Below are 27,939 nucleotides of genomic sequence, written 5' to 3' on the forward strand. Positions count from 1 at the left end.
CATGCAAAAAACGTCCGCCATCTGGCTTTGTGGTTCAACTTGAAAGGAAAGAAAGGCCCAGTGGGGGAAGGGAAGTTTCAGTGAACTCTTCCCCACGGCCATCAGTTTCTGCGCCAAGTGAAGAAGACACACCTAGGTCCTAGAGCCTAGCAGGGGTCCCAGCGAAGCCAGAGCGTCCCAGCGGCTAGTCAAAGACCCTGCCAGGGCCCCCCTGCCCCTTAGCCTCTGCAAACCAGTGGAACCCAGCAGAAGCGGTCGGGGAAGGGTCCCTACCACCGGTTGACCCCTGCCTGGAGCCAGCCTCGGACTCCCAGGCAGACCCAGCACCGTACAGAGATGGCCCAGGACCCGCTGCGATGAAGCTCTTCCAGCTACGAAACACAAATCAGCCGCCCTCAGCCCTACCATTTGCCAGAACCAAATTCATGAGCCTCTGATAAATTATTCAGGCTTCTCCATCTGTGGAAAAGTTGGATTTGGCCTAATTTCGCTCATAAACAAAGCACATCATCTGCTCAGAACAGTAAAATAGACACCAGTCAAATTTTAAAAAAATATACAGCCCAGTAAGCCTCCTCCACTCAGAGTCTAGGATCACGAAATCCAGGTTGCCTTTGCGAGTCTGGGTGGGCAGGGTAAACTGAGAGCACCACGTGGCCAAGAAGCAGGAGCATGTATGTAAGACCAATGGGTTCGCCTAACTACCCACGAGGCCCCGCTACTGAAGTTGGCCGTCTCATCTGTTTCTAAGTAGTTTTTGCTGAAAGCCACAAACACTCTTCTCTGAAAAGTGTATCTCTGCACATACATATCTGATAGACATTAACACATACGCATATAGATACACACACACCTATAATACGTACATGACAGGTATTCAAAGATTTATTCCGAGGAATTGGCCCTGATAATTCTGAAATCCGACAGGCAGACTGGAAACTCTCCTGCAAAAGCGGATGCCTCCGTCTTGAGGTGGAGTTTCTTCTTCCTCAGGGCAACCTCCTTTTGCTTTGAAACCTCCTTTTGCTTTCCACTGATTGGATGAGGCCCACCCACATAATCTCTTTTACTTAAAGTCTGTTTAGGTAGACGTTACCCCCTGCTTCAAACTTCCATCCTAATATCTGGTTGGTTAACTGGGTGTCATTGCCGGACCAAGCTGATACAAAAAACGAACCATCTCACCAGGTTTGCCCCTTGGGTTCTCCTGGCATCTCCCGCCCCCAACAGACCTAAACCAGCAAGGCTCCCCTGCAGGGCCGGAAAGCAAAGCATCAGGGAATGCTTGAGCCTGGGGTTTCGGGGCCCTGGGGAGTGTGTGGTTGGGGAAAATGAAGCCCAGAGTGCTAAACTGGTTTGCCCAAGGTCACGCAGCTGGTTAGATTGGCGGGGGGGGGGAGCGTGTTCAGGGGCAAGGCTCATGGTGTGTATCCCCACCTGGACAGCATCTCTCCCTGCCTCTGGGTCCTGGATATGGTCACTTGCCTAGAAAAGCATGGGAAGGGGCATCTGGGTGGCTCCATCAGGTAAGGGTGTGGCTCTCGACTTTGGCTCAGGTCACGATCTCAGGTGACGGTCCTAAGATCGGGCCCCACATCAGGCTTTATGCTCAGCAGGTGTCTGCTTGAGATTCTCTCCCTTTCCTTTTGCCCCTCCACCCCACTCACACACGCACCTGTGCATGCGCACTCTCTCTCTCTCTCTCTCTCAAATAAATAAATAAATCTTTAAAAAATAAAAGGAAAGGAAAGGAAAGCACAGGAAGGAGCAAGAGCTCTGTGGGCGTGCCGGTCTGTTATACACACCAGCCCTGGGCGAGTGGACACTGATTGGTGGATCTCGGGCACCTGGGGTTTTGGTTGTCTGGGACCTTCTAGACTGACTGTTGTCCAGCTGTTCGCAAATACCTCCGCCGAATGCCTGGCATCTGCTGTGATCAGGTACTTCTGAGGGTGAATTACAGTCCTGTGCTTCCATCAGCTTGGGTGCCCTGCCACCGGGCACAGTGTGGCTAGGATCAGGGCCCCATCGGTGCGGAACTGAAAGAGGAGTCTGCAGTGTAGGGAGGAGCAGGCCTTCTGGCAGGTGGGAGAATCCTACCTCCATGAGGCGCGCACGATGTGTGGGCCGGCTGCCAGGTCTTAGCCCCTGAGGGGATGTCGTTGAAGGGTAGGGAACTTGGCCAGAGGAGAGATCCATCCAAGATGACCAGACTCCTGGTGCTTGCTCGGGTGACCATAAGCACAGTGCTCTGCCCCCCAAGCCCACTCCACACAGTGCCCATGGCTCCTCTCCACCTCCCTGTACCCTTGGGAGGAGCCCTGCAGGCCAGGGAAGATGGGGAGATGGAGGCCCTGTTGGCAGGAGACCCTCTGGGGGGGCAGCTGCCCCACTCTGCCGGGACCGCAGCAAGAAGCCTCCTCCCACTAATCCTGGGCCGGCTTCTTCCTGGAGGCGAACAGCAAGTCTGTTCCCTATGCCCCTCAGAGCCCAGAGCCAGGCCATGGAGAAGGGGCGGAGGCTGTGCTAGGAGGATTCTTTCTCACCAAAGTTGTTCTTGGAGTTAGAGCGGTTCTTCTGCTCTGCGGTGCACCGGCCCATCCTCTCAGGGCAGGATTTTCACCATCACGCCATTTCCCAGCCCCCACGCCCTTCTCACCTCCAAACTTCAGATGAGGAAGCAATTTGGCCAGACTGTTATTAAAAGGGAAGGGAAGGCAGGCTCGGTAGCCATAAAAGCTGTCCCTGCCTCCCAGCAGTGCGGGCTGGCTGCTCTGTCCCTCACCCCACACGCTCCCCCCGACGCACCTGCCCTTCACACTCGGCATAGGCCCAGAGCCCCTTTATAGCCCTGCTGCCGGGCGCAGGCCTGGGCAGGGAGGGACCGGACGGAGGACACAGCCCATAATCAGGACAGAGGGCAGGGAGGAGCCCCTGCTTCAAAGGGCAGAGCCAACCTTGTGTCAGAAGGAAGCATAGCCAAGGAGCCCCTGGGGTCAGGGCTCAGAGGCAGACCTGGCTTCCGGTCCTAGATTGGCTTCACCCCAGCTAAGACTGGACCTTTTCCCTGATTTAAAAAAAAAAAAAAAAAAAAAGCCAGCAATACCCGCCTCCTAGGTTCTTGCACAGTCATGATTTACAAACCCAGAGAGCAACATAAACCAGGACACGTTCCTGGACCAAGCAACGATTACCCACCCTGGGTCTGGTTTCAGGGCAGCCTGTCCCCTGCAGTTCAGGAGGAAGTGGCCAGAGGTGGCCTGGACCCCTGTGCTCAGACTGCCCGCAACTCCTCAGTACCGTTTGCAGATCCCAGCCCATGCCCTCAATCTGCAGACGAGAAAACCAAAGCCTAGAGAGGGCAGGAGGCCCTCCCACCGTCCCAGAGCCACCTGCCGCTCCTGCCCCAGCTCCGCCGCAGTCCTTCCTTGCCCCCTTTATTTTTCTTTTTTTTTTAAAGATTTTTTATTTATTTATTGACAGAGGTCACAAGCAGGCAGAGAGGCAGGCAGAGAGAGAGGAGGAAGCAGACTCCCCGCCGAGCAGAAAATCCAACACGGGGCTCCATCCCAGGACCCCGAGATCATGACCCGAGCCAAAGGCAGAGGCTTTAACCCACTGAGCCACCCAGGCGCCCCTTCCTGGCCCCCTTCAGACTGGACACTCCTGAGGTACAGGGACCGAGCCTTGGCCAGCCCAGCCCCAGGCACGCCACAGAGCCCAGCAAATATCCCTGAGCAAATGGAGGGGCTGCCAAGACTCCCTGAGCAAGAACGCACCCTGGGCTCTCCGAAGGAGAGCAACATGTCGATGGGGCGGTCCCTACAGGGAGCCCAGAGAGCCAAGGGCCACCGCTGAGCTTCGAGCCCTGAGCAGCTTCAGCAGAGGAGCGAGCTGCAGGCTGGCACCATGTGGAAGAGGTGAGAGCTTGTGGGCAGCGAGAGCAGACCAGGCAGTAGCAAGGTGCGGTGCCCCGAGCTCCTGTCAGCAGGGGCTCCCACACTTACCTCCCGCTGGGTCCTGTGAGGCCCAGCGTCCAGCTGCCAGAGCAGGCAGCCACACCAGTGGCGCGGCCAAAATGAAGACATCCAGCTTCGAGGCTGCACCTTCTGAGACGGAATCCTGGCTCTTGCGACTTTAATTAAGAAAAACAAAAGACATGAGCAGAGCAGGGCGAGACTGCCTGGGAGCTGCCCAGGGAGGTGGAAGGGATGGGTTCTTGGCTTTCTCCAGGAGGGCTGTCTGCAAGGAACACTTGATTGTTTGGCGGTGTCGCCAGTGAGACTGAGGCCACAGGTTCACACCCCACATGTAAGGCAAAGAGCCCCAATCTCCTGTCTCAACCTGACCCCCACCAAGGCCTCAAAGGGAGCCCAGCTGTGTCACCCAGCTGCCTGTGTCACCCAGGCTCTCACACAAGGGTCACGGCAGGACCGGGCTGCCGCACTCATTTAGCCACTGTTTGCTGAGCACCTACTAAGCCCCAGTCAGTGCCTGGGACACAGCCGAGAGCCATACATGCTCGAAGCTGCTGGCTCTGTCCTTTTAGAAGCGACTCCTGCTCTTACAGCCGTTCTCGTTGGTCTGCTTGTAATTATTTTCAAAGTCCATTCACATCCACCCCCCTGAAGCATGTTCTCAAGAGCCAAAATTTACAGGTGAGGAAAGGGCAGCCCGGCTAGGACAAGAATTTGTGTTCTCCTCTTGTAAGCACAGCTTTGTGGATCCCGGTAGCCATGCTGTATGGGCACGGGGCTGGCAGGCTGCACCCAGGGGGCTGCATGAGGGAACTGAGGCCAGGCGTCACTGAGGCAGGGTCGGGGGTAGTGGTGTGAGATGGTGAGGAGATGAGGGGGAGCGTCCAGCCCCACTTGGCCTGGTCCTGAGGGAACGGAAGGGGTCAGAGGCCTTGTCCTTGTGGGCCACATGGAGAGAAGTAACTCACCTTCACGAACAAGAAGCGTCCATAATCTGGAACTGTGGGCTGGATTCGCCTGCATAGACAAGAAGGGGGAGAGGTATCAGAAGGAGGAACCGTGATAGGCAGATATATATCATCGAGGACGTGTGAGAGGAAATTGCTGGGGTGTCTGAAGGGAGTGAGGCGAGAGGGGAGCACCATGTGGGTTGGAGCCAGGGGTAATTTGCATCCCAGGCCGGGAGTTCGCACTGGGCCCTTTGGGCTGTGGAGAGCTCCTTAGGCACAGCGTCTCGATGCTGGCCTCCTTTCTCTTCTGGTGGGAGCACTGCTACCCCGTGCGGGGGCAGCAGAACTCGGTCTGATACCGGTGTCTGCTGTTGGGAGCCCTCGAGCCTGGGCAGGTAGAGCTGACCCCCGCCAACCCAGAGGTCAGTTGGATTGGCCTTCAGCTCCCCCGCACCAGCTGAAGGAGGCCTGCCCCCAGGCTGGAGACCTCCCGGCAGCACAGCCACACTTGGAGATGGGGACCCTTTGCTGACCCACCTCTCAGAGGACATGATATTTTCCAAGGGGAGCCCAAAAAGAGGTTTCTAGTCCCAAAATGATGAATTGCTTGTGATTGAAACCAAACACTATCTGTTACACTCTCAACGAAAGCAAAATCAGGGGCGGCTGGGTGACTCAGTCATTAAGCCTTCGGCTCAGGTCATGATCTCAGGGTCCTGGGATCAAGCCCCACGTCCGGTTCCCTGCTCAGCGGGAAGCCTGCTTCTCCCTCTCCCACTCCCTCTGCTTGTATTCCCTCTCTTGCCCTGTCTCTCTCTGTCACATAAATAAATAAAATCTTAAAAAAAAAAAAAAAGAGCAAAATCAAACAAAAGGCCAACTATTGTGCTTAAAGCACGGGGTGATGTTACCAGAAGGATGGAGAGGACTAAAGGCAGTTCCCGCTTGCTTGCAAGAAGCTCAGGATGGACCCTGTCTGCTCCTTCGCGGGCAGCCCATCCCACTCAGGGCGGGGCAGTGCTCGGCTGAATGCAGGAGTGCAGAGGGGGGAACGGCCATGGGAGGCGCACACCACACAGTTCCAGCTCCGGTCATGGGCTGTCCGTGCTGCAGGCCATGTGCGACTGGACTGCAGGAGGCTGGGACAGAGGAGGGAGTGACACCTTCCTCCCCCTGCCAGTGGGCCTGCTGTCCAGAGAGCAGACACTCTGTAGGGGAGGGGACCTGGTAAGAAAGTGTGCAAGGCCAGGCAAATGTGCTAACGTCCCTCACCACGGGGCTGGAGGACCATTTTCCCTGATAGAATAATACTCACCTGGGGGGTTGGGGGACTGGAGTGTGGGGGTTATCTGGGAGCAGGTTTGGAGGCCCTGGGACAGAGGGCTCGCTTCGGGCCATGCCCTGGGAATGGCCAGGAGGCTGAGGAGGGAGGGCCCACCAGACAGGCTGTGGGAGAGGTAATGCTGGGGGCCCCCACATGGCCCAGATGCTAGAAAGGGAACCCCCAGTGGCCGTAGCACGGGCTACTGTTGGGTCCACTGTTGGGAAATGGGCCGCAGACACTTGGGGCCTGGAGATAGCAAACCCTTCTGGACTAGCATCCCCTGGGGAGGCTCATCTATCCTCCCTGCCTTGGCCCCTCTGCACCCCTCCTTCTTCAGATGCTGGGGCTGCTGCAGGAGGACCCCAGCATAGCATTATTAAGACATCTGTGTCTCTAATGAAAAGTTACCCGTTGCTGGGCAGGGGAGAGACACAAGTCATTATGAATCAATTTAGCTCTGGCCAGCCATCTGCCTGGGCCTCACATGGGGGGAGCCAGATCAAGGCAAGGAAGGGCCGCTTGCTCTCCCCTCCCAGCCCAGCCTTCTGGCAGGAGCATGGTCGGGAAGGGACCCCAGCTGCCCACCAGGCAGGGACACTGGACAAGGAGCAGCCTGAGGTCGGGCAAGTGGAGGAATGGGTTGGTGGGGGGGCATCCTGCAAGCCTGGGCTGATGTCTGTGGTGTCCCCCACCTCCACACCACCCCCTCCCACCCCACCCTCTCAACTCCCTCCCAGTGTTGTGCCCCGAGGGCAAAGGCCAGGTCTAGTGGCAAGGTGGTGGCAAGGGACTCGGGTGGTGATGGGGGTGGCCGTCCAAGTCTGCCCCCACCCCCACCCCCCTTCCCCCCCTTCTCCCCGTCCGTGCTCCCGCCCCCATCCCCCCTCCAGCTAGCCACGCAGCTCCTGCCCTTGCCCCGCCCCCCCGCGCCCGGTCCTGACTTCCTGAGTGCTCCGGCCAGGGTCCCGGCTCCGGTGGTATCGAGGCAGCCCGGCCCCGCCCCCCCTCCCCGTCCCCCGCGGTGCCCCCGCTGCCCAGCCCCCAGCATCCGCCGCCGGCCCCTCCTGCGGGTCTGGGGAGCCCGTCGCCGCCCGGAGGAGCGCGCCAGTTGTCGCTGGCGCCCCGCGGCCCCCGACAAGCTGGCAATTTGTTGTTGTTTGTCGAGTGCTTTTGTCATGCAAATCCCAGAGCCGGCCGCTGGCACCAAGCTCGGAGGAGGTGGGGTGTTTTTGCCTTTTTTTTTTCTCTCTTCCCTTAGCCTTTGCAGTTGGAATTGTTAGTGTTGTTTAAAATTAAAGGGGAAAAGGCAGCAAAAATATCACTTATTTAATTTCATTTGCTCTTAGCGTTTGTGGCTCCCCAGTCCTCCCGTCCCCTCCAGGGATGGCCAAGGTTGAGGGTAGGGGGTGTAGGTGAGGAGGTGAAGGAATCTGCTAGAGGGGCACCCCATCACCGAGACAGACTCAGGCTTCCGGATTGGGGCACCAAGGTCCAACTCTAAAACCAACCCCTGGCAATGGACCCACTCCCCCAACACACACACACACCTCCCACCCTACCCCCACAGTGCCCTTGCAGGGTAGGCCCATCTGATGAGCTGCCTCAGGGGTGTGGGGCCTCAGGCTCCTGGCAAAGCTCCCCCATCAGGGTGAATGTAGTTCCCCAAGACACCTGGCGGCTCCAGTCCAGTCATGCCCACACTGACCTGGGTCTGAGTATTCAGAGGGCAGATTCCTCGAGATCCCAGCCACACCCTCCACCCATCTGGGCAGCCCGTCCTGATGGGGAAAGCTGGGGCCCCAAAGGCCATTTTTGTGTCAGATTCCCATGAAAGGCAAGAGGAGAGAGCTGCCTCTCCAAAGGGATCTTTAGTGAATTTGTGGCAAACCTAATAATCCCTGGAAAGCAAAGAATGCTCCCTTTGTGTAACCTTTATACCCTGTCAGATTCCAAGGTTCTAAGTGGCTTTGAGCAAGTCCCAGGTCTGCCCATCAGGGAGGTCTGTGGTCTGGGGCAGGCTTTCTCTGCCAGGTGCTGAGTTAAGCTGGTCAGCCCTTGACCAGGAGGTAGTGGGAAGCGACCAGGCTCTTCCGGATAGGAACTGAGCCTCTCCTCAGGCCTCTGCTCTGGGCCATGACAGAATACCACAGACTGAGCTGCTCCAACAACAGAAATTTATTTCTCACAGTTCTGGAGGCCAGAAGTCCCAGATCAAGATGCCGACACAACTGGTTCCTTGGGAAGGGCTCTCTTCCTAGACGACCCCCTTTCTTCCTGTGTTCTAACATGGTGGGGAGAATGAGGAGCAACCTCTGGGGTGTCTTCCTATCAGGACACTGATCCCACCATGAGGGGCCCTCTCTCCCATGACCTTTCCTAAGCCCTCAGCTCCAAACACTACCACAAAGAGTGAAGCAGGGGTGGGGCGCAGAGGGAAGAGGCTGCTGGAGGCGGAGTGTCCTCTCAAGGCCTCGGTTCCCGGAGCCCCTCTGAGGTGTCGCTGGGCTGAGAGCCTGCCAAACACGACGCTTCTCTCCTGGGGGCTCCCTCATCCCCTCCTCTCAGAACCCTGCCCTTTCAAATTCACTTTCTTCAGGAAATGTTCTGTTCTCAAGTGTGCCTTTAGAGAGAGGCTGCTCTCTCGGACAGCAGATCCCGCGCGTGTGCCTGCGTGTGTGTGCGTGTGTGCACACGCGTGCCCATCACTGTATCAGACACAGTGTATCTGACTTGGTGACTCACGGAAAGGGTTTTGGGGCGTTCATGTCCAGCGCTTTGGGGACCAGGAATTCCTGGCTCAGGAGGGAGGGCTGCGGGGCGCGCACTGGGCAACATATTACCTGCCCGTAAGCACAGAGGAGGTGGCTCGAAGCTTGGGGAAACAGCCTGTTGGTTTAAGAAAGGCAGACTCCCACCCTGGGCAGCCTCCCACCTCGGTGCCTCAGTGCTTGAAGCTCAGAGGGCTCTCGGCAGTCAGATTCCGTATGATGAGCACAGAGCAAGGAGGCTTCAGCGTGGGGGCTGTGCACACACAAACACTCCAGGAGCATTTCCCTGGCGCGGCAGGGGTTGTCCCTTGTGCCAAACACATGGCCAAGTACAAACCCAGTAGCTAAAACAAAGCTGGCTGAGAGTGGCGCAGTGAGACACCTCCATGGGGGTCCCCCCAGGGGGGTCGTGCAAGCAACGCTTATCAAGGTCCTGTCCTTGGTGATGGAGCCGCCACGGGACAGCGGCTTCCAGCCTGTTCTTCAGGAAAAACCTTTCTCCCACTCCTCCTTCACCCCCGGCCCCTGACCCCCCTGACGAGCAGTTGTGAGCACGTGAGGCTTAATCCCCTTCACAGAAGTACTCCTGGTTGAATGGGAGCAGGGGCTCACGGCCCCCCAGGTGACCCTGAATTCAGTTCCTGTGACCCAGGTGCAGGCAGCACGCTTTACCCCTCCCCACTCTCAGCTCCACACACTAAACGGAGCTCTGGGACCGATGGGGCCCTGGATCGGAGCTCTTGGGTGGGTTCCAACAGGCTGAACGATGCAGGGGAAAATGCCCCCTTCAACTGCCCACCTCCTGTCTGCGCTCAGCACGCCTGCCCCAAACCCTAGTCCCCTTCCTACCCTCTTCTCTCTTCCTTCCCTCCCCTCCCCGAGTCCCACCCCCTGGGTGCCCTGCCCTCGGCACCTCACCTGATGCCCAGCAAACAGTCCCTCTCCAGCCCTGACTGGGTGCTGGCCCTGTGCACGAGGGGACTCGCTCCAGTGCTGACTGAGCATCCTTTGGGCTCTGGTCACTGGTCGAGGACAGAGGGCATCAGGAATCACCAGAGGAAGCCATGATTTGGCTGGGGAGACAGACACGGGAGCAGATCACAGCAGTGACACAGCCTCCAGTTTGGAAGACGGGACCACTCGAACACGAAGACCATTCTGGCCCAGGGGACCTGGTCAGGCTCCATGTGAAGTCAGGAAGGCCCCTGAGTTCAGAGCAAGCAGGACAGGCCGCTGCTGCTGGGGTGCGGTGGGGGTGCTTCGGAGAGGAGAGAGCTGATGTGCTCGGGGAGGGCCTGCAGGCTGAATTTGGGTCCCGGAGGCCAGGGTGCTGCAGCTTGAACAGGAGCACACTTGCTGGAGGATGGTTAAGAGAAGGTTTGGGGGTTCCGCCACCCCCTGCCCCTCTCAGGAAACAAACGTGAATCGAAGTATAGGAGTCTTTTCCCCAGAAGCTTCTGCCTGTCTGCTCCTTTTGTTTCTGGCCACCTACAGCCTAGGATTTGGGGTCTCCTCCCCTGGTCGTCTGTCCCCTGTCCTCTCCTCCCCGCGTCCCTGTCTGGTGGCAGCTAGATGGCCAGGCGAGACCAGACATGACGGAGGCGGGCAGCCTCTGCATTCTGGCTGCTGTGACAGCTGACAAAGTTACAAGGACGGGCGTCAGGGAGGACGGGTGGCCTGCTCTCTCCGGCGGCTGCCCCTCTGCTCCATTCCATTAGGATTGATCAGGCTGGGTCAGGGGTCTGCCGGGAGCACACCAGGCACCTGGAGCTTTCAGGATGACTGATGGCAGTACGCCTGCCCATGGCACCCACCCCTCCGCCAGCCCCCACCTCCATCTAGCTGCTCCTGGGAGCCCACACCCAGCTCCTCCCTCTTGTGGCTCCCGTTCCCACTCTGTCTTCCTTCCTTCCCTGGGCACTCCTGCCCCATCCCCCACCCCCAGCTGACCCGGCCCACCAGCCACTGTCCCAGGCCCGTCCACCCAGCCTAACCAGGCCCTTGCTCCTGGGGCAGCGGGACTGTCCTGGTCAGGCCAGCCAGCCTTGACTTAGCCAGGTCCTGTGCATCCAGCAGAGGAAGAGAGAGCACCCAGCGGTGACCCTTTAAAGAGTTGCCTTGTAGGTGGAGCAATTAGACCCACCTGCACACAACCCTTAGAAAATCAAGCCAAACCCTGTATGGCCCAGAGCCGGCTTGAGCGACAGGCTCAGGGGATGTGGGGGTGGGGGGAGGAGGCTGCTGGGGGGGGGGTACCACAGATGTTTCCCAGCTCGCATCTCAGACTCCAGGAGCCAACAGGGGTGTCATGAAATGATGCAGAGAGTCAGGCGGGGAAAGTAAGGCGGCCACACTGCTTCGGACACCTCCGTGGAGCCACACCACGGTTCCCACAGGGCACCTGGCACAGACACGGGATGCCACCCACGTGAGGGGATGGGTGGAGGCTGCCCCCAGCCCGACAGTTGAGGAGGGGCCTGGCTGGGGAGCAGCGGCTGTGTCCCCTGTCCTGGGTGGGATGCGGCACTGTGCAGAGGAGGGCACCCTCTTCCCTAGCACCGGCCATGGGCCCGCCCGAAGGAACAGTAGACATGAGTGAAAGTGAGGGACCCGGTTGGTGTCCTGACTGCATCCTCCGTGACCCAGCCACGTGTGACTCTGTGTGGTGTGGCTTTGTGTGGGAGACCAGTGTGGATTCATTGTGGGAAGCCTCACGTCCTAGGTGTGGATGGGAACACAGTGATTTGCCGGTGGGCTTGAGGTCCTATCTGCATACGTTTTTGAGTGTGTGTGTATGTGACAGCGGGCAAATGTGTAAGTGAGTGTGTATATGGGGGTGCGGGTGATGCTTGCGTGGGACGGCATGGCCACAGGGTGCAGGCTTCGGGGTTTCTGGGAGGTGACCTCGCTCGGTACGGTGTGTGTATATGAGCGAGGGGGTACACCTCTGCCCTCTGTGTCCCTCCTCCCTGGGCACCCAGAGGTCCAGCCGGTGTGGGCCAATCACAGCCCAGCCCCTCTTCTGCACACACTTTTAATCAATTTGGTGCTTTCTTGTCAAGAAGACAAGCTATTTGCTTCCTGAGGATCAGATGGTGACGGATGAAATACAGGGAGTAATTAAATTAGCAGTGTAATGGTGGTGCAAACCTCAATTAAAAAAATATTTCCATTGTCATAAAGTCTAGCCATAAATTTTAGGAGCTGTGCATTCCTGTGGCCCGCCGTGCTCAGCAGACAGACTTGTCACCTTGTGGGTGTGGGTTCCCTTCGGGTCTGGGGGAAGGGCTGGGCCGACGGGGGGAGATTGAAGCCAGCCCCCCCAGTGCAGCCGGCTCTTGTCTCCATCCCACCTGAGCAAGAGAGCCTCAGCCTGAGCGCTGCATCTGGCTGGAAACCCGCGGCTCCTCCACCCCCGTGGCTCCCGTGTGTCCCCAACGCTCAGTCTTGCTGGTCATCCCTTCCATGCTTCTCCTCACCTTCAACTTTCCATCAGGAACTTTGCAGTGCTAGCCTCTACGCTGTTTCACTAGCGCAGTATTCCCAAGCCAGTTCCGAAGGTGCGGACTCTGCCCACCCCCCACCCCCTATCCACCTCCCACACCCCCACACCCCACCCCAGCAGGAGCCTCAGGAAGGTGCCCAGCCCGCACCTAGGAAGTCTGTCCACTGACAGAATTAAGCATGGTCCACGCTGAGGAGGGTCCCCTGGAGGAGAGGTATCAGGATGGAGGGCGTTGAGGTGTCCAGGCAGAAGCAGAGGTTGGCAGGGGGGTGGCCAGAGGGGATAGAAAAGAAGGGTAACCAGATGGAAGGGGCCCTCAGGGGTCCCGTGGAGGCCATGGAATGGTCCCCCACCCTCATATAGGGAGGACTGGCTCCTCCTCCGTCTGACCATGGCAGTGACTGCTGGGTGTATGTCCCATTAAGCCAAGGAATTAGTGTCACTCTCTTGAGCCTGGTAATAACTGGGGAGAGTGGCCCATGCAACGGGGAAGTTGGAGAGGGACCCTGCAGGCTCAGCCCTGAGGAGGAGCTTGAGGGGAATGCGGGGGAAGGCTGGGGGTGGGGGTGGGACAGAGAAGAAGGGGAGGGTGGCCGAGGGGGAAGGACTAGGGGAGAACAGATGAGGAACAGGAAGAGCCAAGCAGCTTTGGGGTGGGACAGGCAGTGGGGGGTGTCTGTCGGGGAGGGGGACAATATCCCCCCCCCATCTCTTTGTACACAGCTTTGGACCCCTTTAGAATTTAGTCTGACAAATGTGCCAGGGTTGGTATTAACCCTTCATTCTCACCTTCATAACATCTGCCCCAAAGGAAAGGACTTCTCTAACCAGGCCTGCTGTCCCCACACCAGGGGGCTGTTGCATTAAAATGGGGACAAGGAGGGTGCAGGGGATAACTGATGTAAAGCATCAGCTGGTGAGAAGGGAGGAGGGTCTGTGTGGGTACCATGGGGACAGTGGCTGACGCCCAACCCTGGCTCCTCTTGCCTGGGAGTTATAGTGTCCCTGCCTGTCAGGTCTAGGCTTAGGGGGTTGGGGCGTGGGCCTACTGAGATTAGAGCTGGAAGAAGCAAAGGGTTGGGACAGAAAGCAGAATGTTCAGGACGTTGCAAAAGTGGTACAAGAGGAACACAGAGCTTCAGTGAGCCTGGCACATAGCCACCTGCTAAAGCCAGAAAAAGCCCCAGACCAGTGTCCTCTGGTTCCTAGCAAGTCTCTGGGTCTGTCCACCGTGATTCGGAAGGAGTGACTGAATCTAGTCCCAGGTGGGTGGAGACTGGCTCAGCCTTAGATCCGGCGTTAGGGGGCTCCAGGATTCTGGATGGCAGGATTGAACGTGAGCCTCCAGGTAACAAGAGCGGACTTGGAGTTTAAGGAAGCAATTGGCTGGTTGTGGATCCAGGTCCCCAGGGCTCAAACCATAGAGGCAGAGGTTGGCCAGGGCCCTGGGGGGCAGGTTCTGAGAGCCCCTGCTTGCTGTTGGTGGGGGAACAGGGCCTGGCCCAGGGTATGGGATCGGTTTCGCTGTGGGAGCTCAGCTGGCCTAGATCCACCTTCTGGAACTCTCCTGCCTGCCAGCCCAGGAGAAAAGGGTAGGAGTGCAGGAAAGGAGGGGTGGCTGAAGAGTCTTAGACACAAAGAATGCCCCACACGAGGAACCACTGGAACTCTCTCCTTGAGCTGCTAGAATCTGTGCTTTGGGTGCGGGTCAGAGCAATACTTACACCTCCCAATTGACTTCAGCGAGGCTGGAGCCCCCGAGGCAGCAAGGGCAGCTCCTCACATCGTCTTTCTCTGATGCTACCGCTTAGAGCCAAGAAAGTGCTGGGGCTCGATGAGAAGCACATTTTTCTTCTTTTTCCTCCTTTTTTTTTTTTCTTCTGCTGATAGTTTTCTTCTTCAGGTCAATGTGAGAAAACGCAGACTTGTCCTATAGGAGGCCATAGAACCTTTTTAACACGAAGGGAATTCACACCACCCAACACTGCACACCCTGAGGGAGGAGGTGAGCGGGCAGTCAAGGGTTTCTTCTCTGAAACCCAGGAGGGGAAACTATTTCGGAAAAGAGAAACTATTTAGGACCATAACAGTTAAAGATTATTGAGAGAGAGACTGAATTGTACCTAGGTGGTTTTTTCTTTATAGACTTGTTTTAGAAGACTTTGCAATCTCCTGTTTAATGGCGCCATGTTCAAGTTAATTTAATTCCATCAAAAGTTCTAACTTTTTCTAAGGATAATGAGTGGGAAAGCGTGTGTTCTCACTTAGTGAATGGTATCGTCATCTGGACTGTCTCCAGACCAGACCAGCTCAGTGTCAGGGGTGCCCATTCACCCTACCCGTCATCCCCTCTCTGGCCCGCCGGTCCTTCCTGCCTTGCCCAGGCTTGCCTTCGTCACCTTCCTGCATCTCTCCCCAGGGCCCTGCTGTGCTCTCACCCAGCTCCCTGCCACCCACGGGCTCGCCTTCACCCACGCTCCCAAGAACTGCTCCTCTAGACATAAAACACTCCGCCGCTTCTTGATGTGCTCCACGCTTCCTGCAGGTGGAGGGAAGGTGTTCCAGGCTCCTCGGGGTCTGGCCCAGGCGCTGCTGAATCGCCCAGGCTCCTGCTCTTCTTCTGGGAACTTTGATCAGCCATATCCCTGCTTGTCCCTCCCTGGCTTTAGCTCTCTTCCCTGGCACATTCTGACTTAATTCTGTGCATCTCCCTTCCTGTGAACAAATTCCTGGCAAACTCTTGTGTTCTCCTTACTCGCCTCATTCTGATGTTACCTCCTCTGTAAAGGCTTCCCCTTCTTTAAGCTAATTATTCCTTTCTCTTAACCTTCCAGAACACTTGGCTTATTTCAACACGTATCACATGATACTGTCATCCTCTTTGTACATCTGTCAGTTCAACCAGAGCAGACACTCTTTGCAGTGGTGGTGGTGGTGGTGGGGGGTGTTCCAGGATATGCCGGGAACATAAGAGCAGGTAAATTAAAATAATAGGAAAGTAAGAAAGATAAATGCATGAATTCCTGCCTTTGGAAAATATGTCCCAAGCCAAAGGGACATACCAAGGTCCCTATCACCACCTGGTGGCTATCTTCAGAATTGCAAGTTTAGTTTCTTTTGATTAAGTGAATCCAAAAATCTAAACTTTCAAAATAACAAATGTCACACTTGAGCAGTATGAGTTTAGTATCTGAAAATAACAGCCTGGTCATTTCACAGGCTTGCATGAAGGTAAAAGGTATTAACTGATGAATGTACTTTGGAAAATTGCTAAGTATGTGTTGAACACAGGCCACATTATCTCGTCCCTGAGAATGCTGTGAAAGATGGAGCTACCCATGCACCAAGAGAAACAAGATTCACACATGGAACAATCAGAGAAACATTCAAAACTGAGCAAGTGACTCTTGATTTCAGCTCAGGTCGTGATCTCAGGGTCATGAGATGGAGCCCCCTTTGGGCTCTGAGCTGAGCGCAGAGTCTGCTCGAAATTCTCTCTCTCCCTCTCTCTGCCCCCCCCCCCCCGCCCCGCTTAAGGACCACTCATGCTGTCTCAAAAAAACAAAACAAACAAGCAAGCAAACTGCTAGTGAGTGCCACAGAGTACCACAGAAGAGCATTCTGGACAGGATGAGAAGGACTCAGAGATTCTCAATGCATAGGGCAGGGTTTGAAGATGAATCAAGTTAGAACATAGCCAGTTTGCAGAAGGGTGTTGGGGGTTGGTGGGTTGAAAGAGAGGGAACACATTGGCTCCAACTGCTGCTGGCCTTTCTGATTAACTGAGCTAAGTTAGGGGAGGCTACTCACTCAGCAACCACTTTCTTGGTGTCCCATCACTGCCATTAGTATCATGGGTGACCCATTAGAGATGATCCCATCTTTTTCACAAAAGGTCTGACAAATGTAAATGTGTGTAGGGGTACAAAGAGGGAGGAGGTTTGCAACGGGAGCTGACCCAGCTACTCTGAGACATATGGACCTGTGGTGACAGTAATGGGGGACAGGAGACCACTGAGGAGGTAGGTGGTTCTGTGACAGGTAGAGAGACTCCCTCAATGGTTGTGGAGGATGGGCTGGGTGCCAGGAAGGGACAAGTCAATCTGAAGGGGGTCCTTAGACATTCCTTTACCCCAAAAGTTCCATTACCATGGGGGAGGGCACAGCAGCCCCTCTGTATAGGCAAAGTGGCCAATGACATTCGTGCTTATTTCTCCTACCACCTTCCTTCTGTTCTCAGCACCCACAGCCTGTCTGGGCTAAGGCTTCTGCCACATCTCTTTTCTTGCATGACTCCCATCATGGCCCCTGGGCTTCCAGGCACCAGTAGAGGCCAGAGGCCAGCGTCTGGGGCCTGAACCTGCCCAGCGCTTGCCGGTTCCTCCCTTGTAGGCTGGCTTCCAGCCCTGCTCACCCGTCTTTGTTGCCTTTGTCGGGACTGGCCGCGAGCCCTGCGGGGGGGGGGGGGGGGGGGGGCTGCTACTCTGCCCCACCTGCACCCTCCCTCCCTGGTCCCCATTCCCAACCCCACCCCCTCCCTCTCCAGAGCTGAGGCCGGCCTGAAGACAGATATTAATGTGCAAATTAGCACAACCCGACTGGGTCCAGATTGCCACTTAGAATTTGCATATTAATAAATGTTTTTGTGACAGCATTTAGCAGCTCAGGAAGGACAGAGAGCCTCCCTTCCCCCACCCCCATAAGCGAGATAACAAGACTTAGGAAACCAGACTTGTCCTGCTCGCATCACGCTAACAGCACGACTTCCTCCCATCAATCAATCTCTCTCTCTCTGTCGCATCCCGCCCAGCCCAGCCCTGTGCCTGGCCTTGAGCTCCTCTGCCCAGTTTCACAATTAGCCATGGAAGAGGCATGGCAAGCTCGAAACCATGGGAGAGCTGTGCAGTGCAGCGGGGAGCAGGGTGGTCCCACTGTCTGGAAGGGCTACCAAGGGAGGAGGGACCCTCTGGGCCCCTAGACAGGACAGGAGTGGTGGGCTGAAGGAGACTTTATTCTTCCCAAAGATCCTGAAGTTCCCTCCCTTCCCAGCCAGCAAGGAGAGGGCATCTGGAAGGAGCTAGAACCTGGACCAGAGTCAGGAGCCCTGGCTCTGTGCAGGTCTCCACCCTAACTCGCACAAGACCTAGCACCTCTTGGTGCCTCTGCTCCCTTTTCCGTAAAATCATAGGGTTATTACCTGACTCGCGACTCTCAGGACTATCACAGGAATCAAACAGGATAACGAATGCGGACGTGCTTTGAAAAGAAAGGAGGGCTTTACAGATGCCACATGTCATTTGGCATGGGAGGAAAAAATCCTGGGGCTCTATATTACAGACTTCTGTATTATACATGAACCATCTGGAAATTAAGGATTATGTATAATAGAGTTTTCAGCTGGCTGAGGATTGCCTCCTTCAAGCATCAAAACTTTTACACTGTCATTCTAACGACTTGGAGGCAACATCTTTCTAAAATGTATTCCAAGTGCCCTGTTTTCTTATTCAGTGTAAAACATCACGGGAAGTTCCCCTCCCGGCCCGGGTTTGTCTGCTGCAGGGCGGTGGGCGGTGTTGCCAAGAATGCCTGGGGGAGGGGTGGACAGGGCCCAGACAGCCCACGACCGACCGACCGGGTTCCCCTGGTTCCCGCCTGTCCCAGTGCTGGTGGCTCTGAGCGGCCTCTCGTGAGGAAATCTGTGGCCCATCGGTTCTGGGAACAGAAACCAGAATCCCTCAGCTTCACCCAGAAGCAGGCGTGGGCCAGACTGTGGTCCGGGCATGGTAAAAAGTAGTGACTAGATCATGGTGCTCACATCTCTGCAGAGGGGAGTGGAGGAGTAGCTTGTCGACGTTGTTTGTAAACTATTCCTCGAGTGGGTTTTCTATGAGCAAAGTGCACAAGCGTTTTAATGCATGGACCATAAATATTTTACATTTGTCAAATCAATGAAGGGATTAATAAACCTTAGAGGCCTTTATGACCTACTTGCTGGTTCTCTTGTGCTCTGAGGAGTGAGAAAGCTTGCTTACTAGCTGCATCGTTGATGGAAAAGGCATTACACATGTGCGTGTGTGTGCACAGGTGTGTATGCTCCCATGCACCTGTGTGTGTGTGTGTGTGTGTGTGTGTGTGTGTGTGTTTGTGCCCCTACCTCTGCCTAGTTGGAAAGAAGAAAGAGAACCTCTAGAAGTAGCAGGCAGGCAAGTGCCCCCTTCTCCTCCAGTGCCTGGGGTGCAGGAGGGAGAGGGAGAAGCTCTGAGTCTGCAGTTGCTATGCATGGGAAGGACCCTGGCTGGGTCATGGACCAGCTGTGTGCATGTTGGGGGAGGGGAGAGATGCTGATCCCTCCCCGGATCTGTGCTTTCCACTTTCTGCAAGGGGCTGCTGCCAAGAGCAATGGAGAAGGAGAGTGGTTAAGTGCTCAAGAGGCAGGCTGCTCCGGCTTTACTGCGGAGACCAGCTCTGTGCACCTGGGAACGCTGTCCAGCATCTCCGTGCCTCAGCTTTCCCATCTGTAAAATGGAACGGTAACAGCCCCATCCTGTCTTTGTGAGGATGTTCTCTGTTAACAGACCAAGCAACTAAAACAATGTCAGCATTTAATAAGCTCTAAGTAAATATTTGCTTTTTTTTATTTTTGACTTTCTTATCAGGAGGACCTCAAGATTTAATGTAAAGAGTGGTCCTTTGGGGCTAGTGATGGCCTCTGGTTCCCTCCCAAGCCTCAGGCTCCTGCTCCCAGGGCTTGGAGCAGGAGGAGGTCTTCTTTACAAGCTCTGGATTTCCTCCCCTCTCCCCTCTCCTCTCCTTATCCCCTGGGCCCACAGTAAATATTCAGTCAGTGTTGATGAGCGATAAAGAGCTTAGGCTGAGACAGGCCCCACCGTCTTGCTGTGCTGCCAAACACGTGGGCCAAGCAGTAAGGAAGGCTGGGGGCCAATGGGCATCCGAGCCTTCCACCACAGGGCCGCTGGGGGCCCAAAGGTCTCCCCTGTCAGCAAATCAGCCATCAGATATCCTTGGAGCTGAGTTTTAAAACTCTGGCCTCCAAGCCTGGTCCAGGCAGCAGGAAGGAGGAGGGGGGATACGGGGCACCGCGACGCCGTTGGAGCAACCCCACTCAAATGGCAGAGGCAAAACACTCCCCGCTTCCCTTTCTAAGGGGATGCTTGTGTGATGAGGTGTTCAGTCCCTACCCTAGGGTGCCTCTGTCTTCTGGAGTCTCCATATGGAATGATACAGTCTTGAGCATTCTTCGAGCGTGGCGCCCAGAGCCAGAAGGCGTAAGCTGAACCTAGATGATGGAAAATAAAGACTTCGTGTGGTTGTCCTTTAGCGCTCCCCTCCAGGAAGCCTTCCCTGATTATGTCACAGTTGGTGGGTAGATTATCTTATCTGCATTCTTTACTCCATGTGACTCCTTGAAGACCAGAACCAGTCCTTAGCCCAGCGTTAGTGCAGGGCCTGGCATCAAGTAGGCCCTCAGTGCTGGTTGTTAGATGTATGGAGAGTGGACAAAGGAATGGTTGGATGGATGAATGAATGGAGGAGTGGTAGCTGGCTGGCTGGCTGGCTGGCTGGGTCCATGCATGCATAGATGCTAGGCGAGTGGACGGGTGTATGGATGGGTCCTGGATGGATGGATGGATGGAATTCTGGTAGAAGAGTGCCAGGAACAGCAGAGGCCAGGGTGGAGAGGAGAACAAGATTGTGGGGCCTGGCAAGGACGCTGTGGGGATCAGTTTGGGAAAAGTGGGGAAAGGGACATGGCACACAGACTGTCAAACTGAGGCCCAAGAGAAGAGGTCTCAGTACCACCTGGGCCCAGGGGATCGTGGCAGATAAAGTGGGGAGTGGGGAGAGCAGTGTTCGGCAGGACGCAGAAGGGACAGCAGCTGGTCCCAGGGGGAGATAAGGGCAGGGGAGCTTCTCTCTGCATCTCCAAAGTCCCAGCAATTTGGAGAGGGCCTGCCTGTCCCCAGTGACACACCCTTGGGCTTGAATCAAACACAGGACTAGGCAACAGCCCCCAGCGGCAAGGAACGACTTCACTCACAGGCTGGCTGAGGCTCAGTGGCAAACCAGGGCTGAAGCCTGCTCTTGGCTCCACAGACCCCCGGGGATTCATCCACCTTTGACTGGGAAGTGGGGAGTGGGTCTGTGGGTGAAGGACCCCAGGGCCAGGAGGCAGCTCGGGCTCCCAGCCGGCCTCCTTGAGCCAGACACGGAGTCCACTACCCCTGCCTGATAGTCTGCGCCACGCACCCCAAGTGGAGAGAAGGAGGGCAGGGCAGGGCCGGCACCGGGCCACGGTGTCAACCAGGTGAACCCTTTCCAGCTTTGTTCAGGTCCCAGAACAGGCAGGAAGTCCCTCCCTGAGTCTGACCCCCATCCCTGGTTGCAGTTGTAAATAAAGAAGCAGAGGGAGTCCGGTTGGAAGCGCCAGAAGACAATTCTCACCATTTCCTGTGATTTCTCTAGGGTCAGGAGTCACAGAAGGACTTTTTCTGGCCTCAACAGGGCCCCAGGTCTTGCTGGCTCCTTCAGGAGCAAAGGACTGTCTTTTTTTTCATCATGGCCTCTTATTTGTGATGCCAGAGCCGGCCATTACGGAGGTGATTAAATTTAAAGACACTGCAGTAAACTCCAGCCTTTTGTGGAAAAGGCAGCCAGCATCATTAACACGTAATTGAAAGCTAAGTTTAATGAGGTATGAGAGAAAAAAAAATAATATGTAGCATCCCTTCTAGGGTGGTCACCAGACCTTCCCTTCTAGGGTGGTCACCAGACCTTCACCGCCATGCTCTTCCTCGGTAGCTACAGCTGGGAAAGCCCGGCAGGCGGGCAGGACCGGCCGGCCACCCGCCGACGGACAGCCACGTGGCACGGTCAAATGCAAGGAAGTCCGAGGACCTTGAGAAGGGAGAGAGGGAGGTTAGTTACGGTGGGAACAAGGGGAGTGGCTTTCTGGAGGAGGAACTAGGTCAGCCTTGAGTACAAAAGATGAGTCGATACCCTGCAATTAGGAGCTCAGAGGTGCTGCTTGCCCAGGGTGTCCTGGCCTCCCTGGACCCACCCCATGGTGGCCCCTAGTTGCCATGGAGCGAGGAGAGCAGAGCACCCCCAGATGCTCCTTCCCAGTCAGGCTGGATTTGGCCCAACCCCGGTGGCCCATCAGCCACTGCTCCAAGACTGACTTCCCCAACATGTGTGGGTTTTCAGAAGACCCTAGAAAATAAAAGCCTGGCTTACCCCCAAGTGCTATTTCCCTTTAATTTGGGGTTTATAATATAAATGTGTTTATTTTGTGGCAGTGAATGCTTCCAAGGGACTTGCTTGTTGTGAGCGAGCGTTGTCTGATTTATTTCCTCTCTTCGCTCCGAGAAGGATGTGGTTGTTAATAACAATAATGCCGCCCATCTTACAGCACTCTCTGCTTTTCGGGGCATTTTAAAATCCATTATCCTATTTAATAGAATTGTAGACTCACAGGGAAATTGTAAAGTCCGGGGACTTTGTCCTTGGCCACCCCTACAGCCTGCCAGCACCCATCTCCCTCCCAGGGCTCCCTGCTTCTCCTGCCCCAGCCTCCAGAGCCCCTGGGAGGCCAGGCCCTGTGTTCTGCCACCCTAGCAAGGGGTGGCCAAGCATGGGGGCCTTTCCCCACCCCTCTGCTCTTGTAGCCTTTGCCTGGAGTCCAGAGGAGGGCTCCAGTACCAGCAGGAGAGCAGGCAGAATGGGGGCAAGTCCAGAGCCGGCTCTGCCTGGCTAAGCGGGTAGGGGGACTGGGCACTGGCCTCTTTAGTTTCTTGAGGACAGGAACGAGGAGTGACCGTGGTCCTCTGTACGGGGCAAGGTTCTGGGAAATCCAGCCCCTCCACGCAGGTGTGCAGGGGAGGAGCCCTGCTCTCTCTCAGGACCTCTGCTGTCCCCACCCATCCCTTCCCTCTGCGGGGAGCCCACCGCTCCCTGATCCCTCCCCTTGTTGCCCAGTTCCTTTGAGCTCCCACCTCATCTTCCTGCTCCTCCCCTCCATCTCCAGGGCACCCTACCTTCTCTTCTGTCCCTTTCCACCCATCCTTTCGTCCCCCAGCCCTGCCCCGGCGAGGGGGATGAGCCTCCCTTACTAGCCAGGCAGCCTGAGTCCCAGACACACCAGAGCCATTGGACTTGAGTAACTCACACCCCTTCCCCCATGAACACACCTGTCTTTCCTGACAGCTCAGTCCCAAGAATCCGGTGATAAGCCGTTTGTGCACATTCATTTTTTTTCTGCATCTTCCTTCCTGGCTGGTTTCTCCGTGCCTCCCTGCATTTCTAGAGCCTTTGGAAATGACCCCTCAGCTGGCCCCTGCCCAGCCCCACCCTGCCTCTGGCGCTAGCACATTAGAATTACCCAGGAGCTGCGCAAACTTCCTGGGCCGGTCCCACATATGGATCTGGATGGAGCTCCCTGCTGATGGGTAGTATTTCCTCTTTCTGCCCCCGCTTTTGTTTTCCTCGCTTTTTTCTGAAGTTCCCTGGGTGGTTCCCAGCGCAGCTGGGCTGGAGCCTACTGAGAGTCCTTTGGGCTGTGTGGACCTCAGGCTGGATCCAGGTGGTCAGAGGTTTGTCTTCTGTGGGTCAAAGGGCCATCAGGGGGCCCATGCCCACCCACAGGGCAGCAGACACTTGTCTCTTGCCCTCCCCGCCCTGTTCCTCCCATCAGGACCCCTCTGCCATCCTGTCCCTCAGGTAGCCTACTGTCCACACTCCCCCTCCCCGTAAGCCTCCCTACTGGGCACCCAGCTGAAGCACTGCAGGGGAGGGCCCCCGAGACATAGGGAAGGACCGTCCGCTCTGCTTTCAAATTTCCAGGTCCACCATCCTGAACTGAAGTCCAGGAAATGACCCCATTTCTTACCAGGCCAGAGGAAAGCTGAGCCTGCCCACCCCCTGCATCCCGGAAGGTATCCAACCAGCACTGCCACCTGCTGGTAGGGGCCCCAGGGGACCTTTCAAGCGGGGTGAAGCCAGAGCCCCAAGTCCCTGGGCATGATGCATCTTGGCAGAAGAGAAGTGGAGAGGGGACCTGTTGCAGCCAAGTTTTCTTTGAGGCCTTCCTGGAATTCCCCAGCACCCGGCACTGTACCCACAGAGCCGTGACAGACCAAGCAAGGCTGAGCTCTGGCCAGGAGGATGAGAGAAGCAGGGAGCACACCTGGGGCAGGGCAGCATTGCAGGACACAGCAAGAGGAGGGAGGGATGCAGAGTTTGCAGAGGTGCACAGGCTGGGCTGGGGGGTGGTGGGCATGCAGCTGGGGAGAGAAGGGCCACCAGATCAGGAAGGGGGCGGGCCAGATTACAGAGGAAGGAGGACTGAGCGGATTCCATAGGGCTCAGGGAGCCTCAAGAGCTGAGACATGGGTGCCCCGGGAAGGGAGAGGATCTAGAGAAGTGGGAGGCGGCCAGGTCAGGAGAGGGCTGGTCGGGAGAGGGCTGTGCTTGTGGGAAGGGGTGAGAGCTGTGAGGCGGGAAGAGGAGGCACGTCCGCCATGAGTGCGCTGCCACAGCCCTCCGGCCGTTTCAGGGGCCCTCCTCATTAAGAACCCCGTCTCTGCTCCCAACCAACCTGCCTCCATGTCTGGGCTCAGTAAAGGAAATTGATTACTTTCCATTGCAATTAACATCTGGTCCCGGGTCACATCGTTAGGATAATTTGTTACAGGAAAAGCAAAGGAACTAGCTACCAGGTAATAAAGTTCTCGTGGACCCAATTAAAGAGCCCTCTTCCAGCCCGAGCCCGAGGGGCTGGGACGGGGCAGGATCCTCCTGGTGGAGCGTGGGGCCTGGGAGATGGTAGAGGGTCATCAGAAGCAGATGTTCAGGGGTGAAAGGGAAGGGGGCCTTGGCCCTGGCCCCAGCCCCATCCCTGCACACCAGCCTCTGGTTCCCTGCCTGGTGGTAGATGGCATGACTGGGTGCTCTTCAGAGCTGGGTCTAGCCTCCCATAGACTCGGGTCCGCGTCTTGGCCCCACCATCTAGGAGAGCCATTTTCCTCTCTGTGCCTCGGTTTCCTCTCTACTTACAAGGCAGAGAGAGGAAGCTATTGGAAGGTAGGGAGCGCTGGCTCTGTCTGGGTGACTGAGTCCCCATCCCATGCCAGGACACAGCTCAGTCTGTGGGGTCTGTGGGTATCTCCAGGGTATGTCCCTGCTCCCCACTCAGGGGACACGGCTACCTGCCCCGGGAGGGGACCTTGAGGGCTGTCCTGCCAGCTTTGTCCTGTTCGTAATCCTTTCCTTCCTTCTTCCACTCCATCACTGAGGATTTTTGTAAAACCCCCCAAAGTTACCTTTGCAATTCATTTGTTTGCCAGGCGGGCAGATTTATGGCAGGTGTCTGTATAAATATTTATACTCTGCAGCAAGGAGGCTTTGGAGGACACACATACACACACACCTTGTGTCCCCCCACCACCACCACTGCCCTGGACACAGCCAGGCCCATCCCCCTGCCCAGGCCAGCTGCAGCTCATGCATGAGTGGTGGTCACTGTCACTCATGCACACATGCACCCTGAAAACACACCTAAGTCTGGACAGCCATGCACCACGGACACGCCCGCATGCACCCGGTCATCCCGCTGGGCTGGGCCCTGTGCCACCAGCGTCCAACCAGACAGTAGCTCCCCCGCGTCTCAGGGGAGAGGAGGAGAGGAGAGGCCCCAGCTTGGAAAGGCAAGGCAGGAGCCAGGACTGCATAGCCCGTAAGCAGCAGAGGGAAGGCGTGAGGTCAGGGCTGGGCAAGGACAGCGCTTCTCTGCTCTGGGCCCGCCTCCCATGAGGGGTTATCCTCTGCAAGAGAGGAACCGGGCAAGACGGAACATGGGGGCCTACCTAGGGCTTTAACGTCAGGATCGATTCAGAACAAGCCCAGCCCTGGAGACTTTGGGAGCACTAGGTGGGAGAGAGTCCCACCCCGTGGATAGCCAGTGGGAGGGGCAAGACCCGGGGGAGACTAACATGCCATGGTCAGCAGTTAGACCTCAGCAGCCGCCACTCCAGGCAGGGAGCCCCAGGGTGGCCCGAGAAGGTAGAGACCAGATGGGACTGGAAGAGTCAGGAGGCTTCCCACAGAGTAAGGAAGGTGGGTCGGGCCACCAGCCTCAGGAGGCCGATGCTACTGATCAAAGTATAGCCAAGGTGTGAGGGTGGGACAGTGAGAGCCCGGTCTGCGGCCCAGGAGCCCAGCTGGGCATGGGGCTCCCACCCCAACCACCTGCCTTGAAAAATCAGTTCACTGACCTATACCCTTCAAAATGATTAAGATGGTAGATGATGTGTATTTCCCTACAACGTACAATTTTTAAAAATAAAATGAAATCTTGCCATTGGGGAACTTAAAATGATAATAATAACAGAAGAAAGAAGAATAAAGAAAATGAGTGTGGTTGAGCCCCCCTGGGGCTGGGCCTCGGGCCTCAGGGATGTGAGGTGGGAGCCCAGGGGGAGCTCCCGGCCCAGCTGTGGTTGGGAGCTCCTGGGCTCCGCAGTGGGCACAGCTGTCTCTCTGGCATGTAACCTGCTGTGGATTTGGGTGAAATGCACACTCCCAGTCCATTGCTCACTTCCCGTGTTACCTCCTCGAATTCTTCATTTGGAAAGAGCTGATGCATGGTGGTGCCTCACTCCCCAGTATTATAGCTCGATTACAGCAGGCCTCTAACCCACGGCAGTACATCACCCAGCGGCCTGGGAGCCCGGGCGCTGGCCTGAGGCTGCGGGGGTGGGAGGGGCTCCTTCGGTTGCCCACCTGGGCCTCTCCCGTCCAGCAGCCTTCCGGCAGAGGCCCGCACGCCCAGGGCGCCCCCGCCTGCCCCCTCTGCAGCTGGCTGGTGCGATGGCCCTGGGACTCCCTGTCAGGCTCCTTTTGGCTCACCCGTTCCCACCCGTTCTGGCACCTCAGCTCCCCCCACTGATGCCCACTTCCCTCGAGGCGGAGTACCCTCTACACGCGGGGCAGGGAGGGGCTGGGACACAGCCGGCTCTGGGGCTTGGGGGCCCTGGGCTCCCTCTTGAGCCACTCAGTACCTCAGTTTCTTCCTGTTTCAGTCAAGGGAAACGCTGAGCATCACTGTGACTTTTACAATATTCCTCGTTCCAACGAAGCTCCTCAAAGGGCAAGAGGCTCTGTCTTATGCGTGTTTACTTCCCCGGTGTAGCCCCCCCGAGTCTTGGGAGGGGTCCGGGATGACGCCGTCTGTGGTCAGTGGGTGAGTGGGGTGTCGCCCCCTCCACATGGCTCTGCCACCACCTACCAAGTAGGCTCCCCGCCGGCTGTTGCTCCTCTAGGTGGCCTGGGCATCCCCACTTGTAAAATGGGAATCATCTTCTCCCGACGTAGCTTCCTCAACTCTTGTGAGCATGGAGGAGACAGGGCCGTAAACACACCCAAAGGAGTAAGCGGGGAAGGGGACATAAGCAGTGTCTGGATTGGGTCGAGTCTCCTTGCTTGGAACCTTCGGGTAACTGGAGTCCTTACGGGTCTCCGGGCACAGCCCCCAGCGCAGCCCACACCAGTCGCTGGCTCAGGAAGGCCCCACCCACAGAGACAATGTCATTCTTGCTGAGACTCTGTTATCTACCCTGTTTTTACCAAGCTCCAAAGACACACTTAAAAAGAAAAAGAAAAGAAATGTGCACTTATGAGTGTCTGAACTGTGTCCATCCCCAGGCCAGTCCTGCGACCTCTCTGGCCCCAGAACCTTGTTCTTCCTGGGGGCCCTGAATCAGGTGGATGTCTCAGTCACCCTCTTTGCTACCCCCAGGGTCTGGGATGACTGGAGGATGGCCCCAAACCCTCCTGGGCTCTGTTTCTATTCTCTCCTCCAGCAGCCTTTTGGTCACACTCACTGGGGGCAGCAGAGTGCCTTGACTGTTCCCTCCCACGTTGTGTGGCCCCAGGTCCTGGTAGCAAGATGATGCCTCTTCTCTTCCCTCCTCTCAATCCAGCAACGAACCAAGAAAACCCACACTAGGATCCTTCATTGCTCAAGGGGGCTTTTCTGCATGGAGGCCATGAGAAACCTGTAGATGTTCAGTGTGAGGACCTGTATGGAAGGAAAGATCTTTTCACCAGGGGAGCTGTGGCCACAGTCCTAGAGAAAACAGGGTGCTGGATGAGATGTCCTCAGAGGCCTCACCCCAGGAGGGTCCATGCCCCTCCTCAGAAGCTAGGGTCCCAGGGCTTCTGGTGAGTAATCAGGGCCCCAGGAACCACAGAACACCCCCAGAACCTTGGCACCTTTAACAGCTCCAGGACTGGTACCATGAATTTTTCATCTTTAATTGCTATTTATAGCATGTTTGTTGATTGAATTCTTGGTTAAAGGTCTTTGAGGAATCGTGGCAAATGGGAATGAGGCCATGAG

General features: G+C 56.5%; 1 protein-coding gene across 50 annotated transcripts in view; it reads left to right on the forward strand.

The window, feature by feature from the left end:
- CELF4 (CUGBP Elav-like family member 4) overlaps positions 1–27,939 on the forward strand; it is a 289,407-nt gene that overhangs the window by 152,973 nt on the left and 108,495 nt on the right. The gene's annotated exons all lie outside the window — the stretch shown is intronic.

The sequence above is a fragment of the Mustela erminea genome, chromosome 13 (genome assembly GCF_009829155.1).
Source record: "Mustela erminea isolate mMusErm1 chromosome 13, mMusErm1.Pri, whole genome shotgun sequence".
NCBI lineage: Eukaryota > Metazoa > Chordata > Mammalia > Carnivora > Mustelidae > Mustela > Mustela erminea.